The 5,798-nt window shown below is 43.9% G+C and overlaps 1 pseudogene across 1 annotated transcript; it reads left to right on the forward strand.

The window, feature by feature from the left end:
- The first annotated feature begins 1,149 nt into the window (after positions 1-1,149).
- On the forward strand, positions 1,150-2,426 carry LOC116547547 (annotated as a pseudogene). Its single transcript, XR_004267088.1, has one exon. The product of XR_004267088.1 is annotated as a 60S ribosomal protein L3 pseudogene (transcript).
- The last annotated feature ends 3,372 nt before the right edge of the window (positions 2,427-5,798 follow it).

Genomic DNA, 5,798 nt, shown 5'->3' on the forward strand with positions numbered 1-5,798 from the left:
TCTTTCTTTCTTTCCTTTCTTTCTTTCTTCTTTCTTTCTTTCTCTCTTCTTTTTCTTTCTTTCTCTCTTGTTCTCTCTCTTTCTTTCTCTGTCTCTCTTTCCCTCTCTCTCTTTCTCTCTCTGTCTTTCTTTCTTTTTCTTCGATGGAGTTTTGCTCTTGTGGCTCAGGCTGGAGTGCAGTGGCACAATCTCGGTTCACTGCAACCTTCACCTCCTGGGTTCAAGCCATTCTCCTATCTCAGCCTCCCAAGTAGCTGGGATTACAAGGCATACACCACCACGCCTGGCTATAGTAGAGATGGGGTTTCACCATGTTGGTCAGGCTAGTCTCGAACTCCCGACCTCAGGTGATCCACCTGCCTCAGCCTCCCAAAGTGCTGGGATCACAGGCATGAGCCACTGCTCCTGACCCACTAAAGGGATTTCAAAGCAACGGTCTTTCTACAAGAGGATGTAAACCAAATTTGATAAAAATCAAAAGAATGAGATGGGTCTGTTTGCATGGAGAGATGCTGGTGTAAGTTTTTTGTTTTTGCTTTTTACCGCTTGAAGGAAATAATGAATAGTTTTTACCTTTGGAGGATTAAGTAAGTGGACAGTTCTGCTGCTAATTGTGTACTTTGTGAATTTTCTAGTCATGTTCATATGTTACTTAAAAAAAACCCAACAGGCATTTCTGTGTGGTAAGATAATTGGTTTCTTTTTGCTCTTTTCTTTATATTCATTTCTATTAAAATAAACTAATACATTTTGTTTAAGAGGAACTTACACAAAGTAATACATGATGCAGGTTGATAATTTCGAAAATAGAGGAAAACATGAAAAACAGAACTGGGCCAGGCGTGGTGGCTTACACCTGTAATCTCAGCATTTTGGGAGGTCAAGGCGGGTGGATCACGAGGTCAGGAGATTGAGACCATCCTGGTCAAGCTAGTGGAACCCCATCTGTACCAAAATACGAAAAATTAGCCGGGCGTGGTGGTGAGTCCCTGCAGTTCTAGCTACTCAGGAGGCTGAGGCAGGGGAATCGCTTGAACCCAGGAGGCGGAGGTTGCAGTTAGCTGAGATCGCGCCACTGCACTCCAGCCTGGTGACAGAGCAAGACTCCATCTCAAAAAAAAAAAAACAAAAACAGCTCTACTGGCTGGATTTGACGGCGTAATGTCTCACAGGAAGTTCTCCGCTCCCAGACATGGGTCCCTTGGCTTCTTGCCTTGGAAGTGCAGCAGCAGGCATCGTGGGAAGGTGAAGAGCTTCGCCAAGGATGACCCTTCCAAGCCGGTCCACCTCACAGCCTTCCTGGGATACAAGGCTGGCATGACTCATATCATGCGGGAGGTTGATAGGCCAGGATCCAATGTGAACAAGAAGGTGGTGGAGGCTGTGACCATTGTGGAGATGCCACCCATGGTGGTTGTGGGCATTGTGGGCTACGTGGAAACCCCTCGAGGCCTCCGGATCTTCAAGACTGTCTTCGCCGAGCACATCAGCGATGAGTGCAAAAGGTGTTTCTATAAGAACTGGCATAAATCTAAGAAGGCCTTCACCAAGTACTGCAAGAAATGGCAGGATGAGGATGGCAAGAAGCAGCTGGAGAAGGACTTCAGCAGCATGAAGAAATACTGCCAAGTCATCAGTGTCATTGTCCACACCTAGATGCGCCTGCTTCCTCTGCACCAGAAAAAGGCCCACCTGATGGAGATCCAGGTGAATGGAGGCACCGTGTCTGAGAAGCTGGACCGGGCCCGTGAGAGGCTGGAGCAGCAGGTACCTGTGAACCAAGTGTTTGGGCAGGACGAGATGATTGACGTCATCGGGGTGACCAAGGGCAAAGGCTACAAAGGGGTCACCAGTCGTGGGCACACCAAGAAGCTGCCCCGCGAGACCCACCGAGGCCTGTGCAAGGTGGCCTGTATTGGGGCATGGCATCCTGCCCGTGTGACCTTCTCTGTGGCACGTGCTGGGCAGGAAGGATACCATCACCGCCCTGAGATCAACAAGAAGATCTATAAGATGGGCCAGGGCTACCTTATCAAGGATGGCAAGCTGATCAAGAACAATGCCTCCACCGACTACGACCTGTCTGACAAGAGCATCAACCCTCTGGGTGGCTTTGTCCACTATGGTGAAATGACCAATGACTTTGTCATGCTGAAAAGCTGTGTTGTGGGAACCAAGAAGCGGGTGCTCACCCTCCACAAGTCCTTGCTGGTGCAGACCAAGCGGCGGGCTCTGGAGAAGATTGACCTTAAGTTCATTGACACCACCTCCAAGTTTGGCCATGGCCGCTTCCAGACCATGGAGGAGAAGAAAGCATTCACGGGACCACTCAAGAAAGACCAAATTGCAAAGGAAGAAGGAGCTTAATGCCAGGAACAGATTTTGCAGCTGGTGGGGACTCGATAAAAGTTATTTTCCACTGAAAACAAAACAAAACAAAACAACCCAGAACTAAAGCCATCTGCATCCTCCCTATCAGATACAATGATCATTACCAACGTTTTAGTGAAGTTTCCTCCAGTCTTCTTCTGTCTATAAAATGTCTACTTTAATAAAATTGAGCTATATTTTGTGGCCAGTTTTATCCTCTATTTCCTTTACTTAATAAGATATTATGAGCATTTTCCCTGCCATTAAATATTCCTTAAACAGTGTAATTTGTAACGGTTACATAATACTCTCTACACATACACTTTTACAACCTGTAGTCACAACTGTGATACTAGTAGTTAAGCGCTTACAGTGTATCAAGCGCTGCCTAGGGGTTTGGCTTCTATTGTCTCTTTTCATCCTTCCAGCACACCCGTGAGATAATGTTGTAATGCCCATTTTGTAGATGAGGACGTAAAGGCCCAGCCAGATATGTGGGTAACTGGCCCAAGGTGCCAAAGCTAGCACGCAGCTAAGCCAGGTCTCAAACACACACCTATTATTTTAGCTGCTGTTAAGTAAAGCCCAGTAGAACCTCCCCCGAGACAATTATTTATCCAATCCACTATTGCTGGACATAAGACTGCTTGGAAATTTTTGCCACCTTCAATAACACTGTGATGATTATCCTTGTACACACAGCTTTGGCCACATCTCAGAATTCCTTACTTACGTTAAATTTCTAAAAGTGGAACTGGGTCAAAATGAGAGAGCACCTTTTATTTCTTGCAAGATATTGCCAGAGAGAACCAGACCCTTTGCAGATCTGCTTTGGAGCTTTCGGCAAACTCTTCCAAATGGGAATGATAATTCTGCAGGAACTAGGGAATGTAGCCATCATGGCCCTTCCTGGCTGAGGACTCATTGACATTGACCTCTAAACGATGGCTCTCAAGTCACACCTGACTCACAGAGAGTTTTATTGAATTTCCTTGCAATGCTATTATGCTCCGTGAACAGAGTCAGGCAGACGCGGTGACCACGGGCCCCTGTTACATCAGGTAAGGGCACATCCTGCTACATGGCTCCTTTCATTTCTATTATTTCAAATGTCAAATGCACTTTGCCTCAAGCCTTCTTGGCCTTTAATTTTTAAATCCACATGCATTTAATTTATTTATTGGATTTAGATGGGACTTGAGGGGAGATTGAATTCATACACTTCTGCTTCACCTTCGCTTAACTTACTCCATGGCTCAAACATCGTTGTTGGCTCTTTTAAAGAATTTTTTTGTGTGCAGCTTCTTTCCAGAGGCAGGAAGCTGAGGAGGGAGGAGTCCCATTGAAAAAAAAGTAGAAATGTAGGAAGGTGATGGACCTGGGGACGGGCAGGCTCCCAGGCATTCATTAAAACATTCTTGCTAGTCAAGGGGTTGCAGAAAGGTACCCGTAGTTGGGAAAGCAGTCTTTTTAACTTGGCTTAATTAGCCTAATTTAAGGGCTCATCTCTACCACAGGGATGTGCCAGGAAGCTCAGGGGCACCTCAAATTTAAAATATTCCTATTTAAATTAATTGATGCCATCAATAACTCCCTAATCTGTCCTTCTTACTAAGATGAGATAATTTTGTAAATTGAGGTAATTCCATCCCAAAGCAGACCAAGCTTGATATTTTCTTATGTCCTTTCAACCTGATGGTGGGTACATGCATCATTTTCATTAGGCTTCTTTTTTAAAAAAAATTTTCCTTTTTTCTTATTATGGATATTTTCAAACATTCAGAAAAATTGAAAGAATCATACTGTGAATACGCAAATACATAACGGCATAATCCTACAATGTTCATCATTTTTCCCTATTTGCTTTATATTTTAGCAGTCCATCTCTCAACCTATCTTATTTTTTAATGCATTTCAAACTAAGTTGCAGACATCAATAAACCTCATTGCTAAACACTTCAGCATACATGTCACTAACTACATTTTTCCTTTTCCTGTTAAAATTTCTATAAGTAAAATATACATCCCAACTGTACCACTCAATGGGTTTTGACAAATTTGGGTACTGGAGTAACCCAAATTCCATCAAAATATCTAAAAAAATTTCCACCACAGACACTTCCTTGGTGTCCTTTTGCAATTCATTTCTTTCTTTCTTTTTCTTTTTATTTAAGGCAAAGTCTCGCTCTGTGGTGTCACTCACTGCAAACTCTGCCTCCTGGGTTCAAGCGATTCTCCTGTCTCAGCCTCAAGAGCAGCTGGGATTGCAAGTGCCCGCCACCATGCCCAGATAATTTTTGTATTTTTAGTAGAGACAGGATTCCACCACGTCAGCCAGGATGGTCTCAAACTCCTGACCTCAGGTGATCCATCCACCTCAGCCTCCCAAAGTGCTAGGATTATAGGTGTGAGCCACTGTGCCCAGCCTGCAATTCATTTCTTAACATCCCTTGCCCCAGACAATAATGGAGCTAATTTCTGTGACTATATATTAGTTTTGGCTGTTCTAAAACTTCATGTAAATGGATTCATGTGGTATGCAATATTTCATGTACCTCTCTTCTTGCTCAGCACAATGTCATTGCATGTATCAGTATTTTTCCTTTTTCTTGCTGCATTGTAACCTGGATTCTTGATGGCATCTTTGAGCATTGGATGAGCTAACCCTAAACCCCATCCCAGCTCTGAAGTTTCTCTAACGGGAGTTTCTGGTTTCTTATAGCTAAGTCAGGTTGTGATGGGCTTTCTGTTACTTGTAGCTGTGAGCCTTCTAGTTAAAACAAGATGCATTTGAGTTTGGTCTTTCTTGTCTTATGTTATAAACTGGAATTTCTCAGAAACATGTGAAAGTAGAAATGAAAGCACTGCACTGGAAATAATAATCTAATTAATGTCGTGGTAGAATGCTATTAAATATGCTATGGGATTATTCTCCTCTATAAAGTATAATTTAGCAAGGATACTTGCCAGAAAAATGCATGCAGTATTTTAGAAGGAGTGTTTTCCTGTTTGAGTTGCCTTCCTGCCTCACAGAACCACACTGGCCTGCACTATATGGAATGTGCTATGATTCTATTTGTCTTAGTGTTACTTCAGATACTTTGGTTGCAGGTCTAGACTAAGATTCCACTGTTCTGCTCAGAAGAGCCCTGCTCATCCTTTGGGTCCTGAGCAGGATGGTCCAAGCCTAGCTGTAGGGTGATGGAGGTGGAGTCGGTCATCCATAGGTGGTGCTCTGCCTCTGAACCATGATCCAACCACTATGCCTTACTGGGGCTAAGACTGGGAATTGACCTACAGGAAGAGCCTGTAGGTCAGGAAAGGAAACTTTGGGTGATTTCAGTGATGAAGACTAATAACGCCCTTGGCTGGAGTCCATTGAGAACCATGTGTAGCCATTCCTAGGAACTTCTACCTGGAAACAGTAG

This window comes from Sapajus apella, unplaced genomic scaffold (assembly GCF_009761245.1).
Source record: "Sapajus apella isolate SASKATOON/1434 unplaced genomic scaffold, GSC_monkey_1.0 scaffold5, whole genome shotgun sequence".
Lineage (NCBI taxonomy): Eukaryota > Metazoa > Chordata > Mammalia > Primates > Cebidae > Sapajus > Sapajus apella.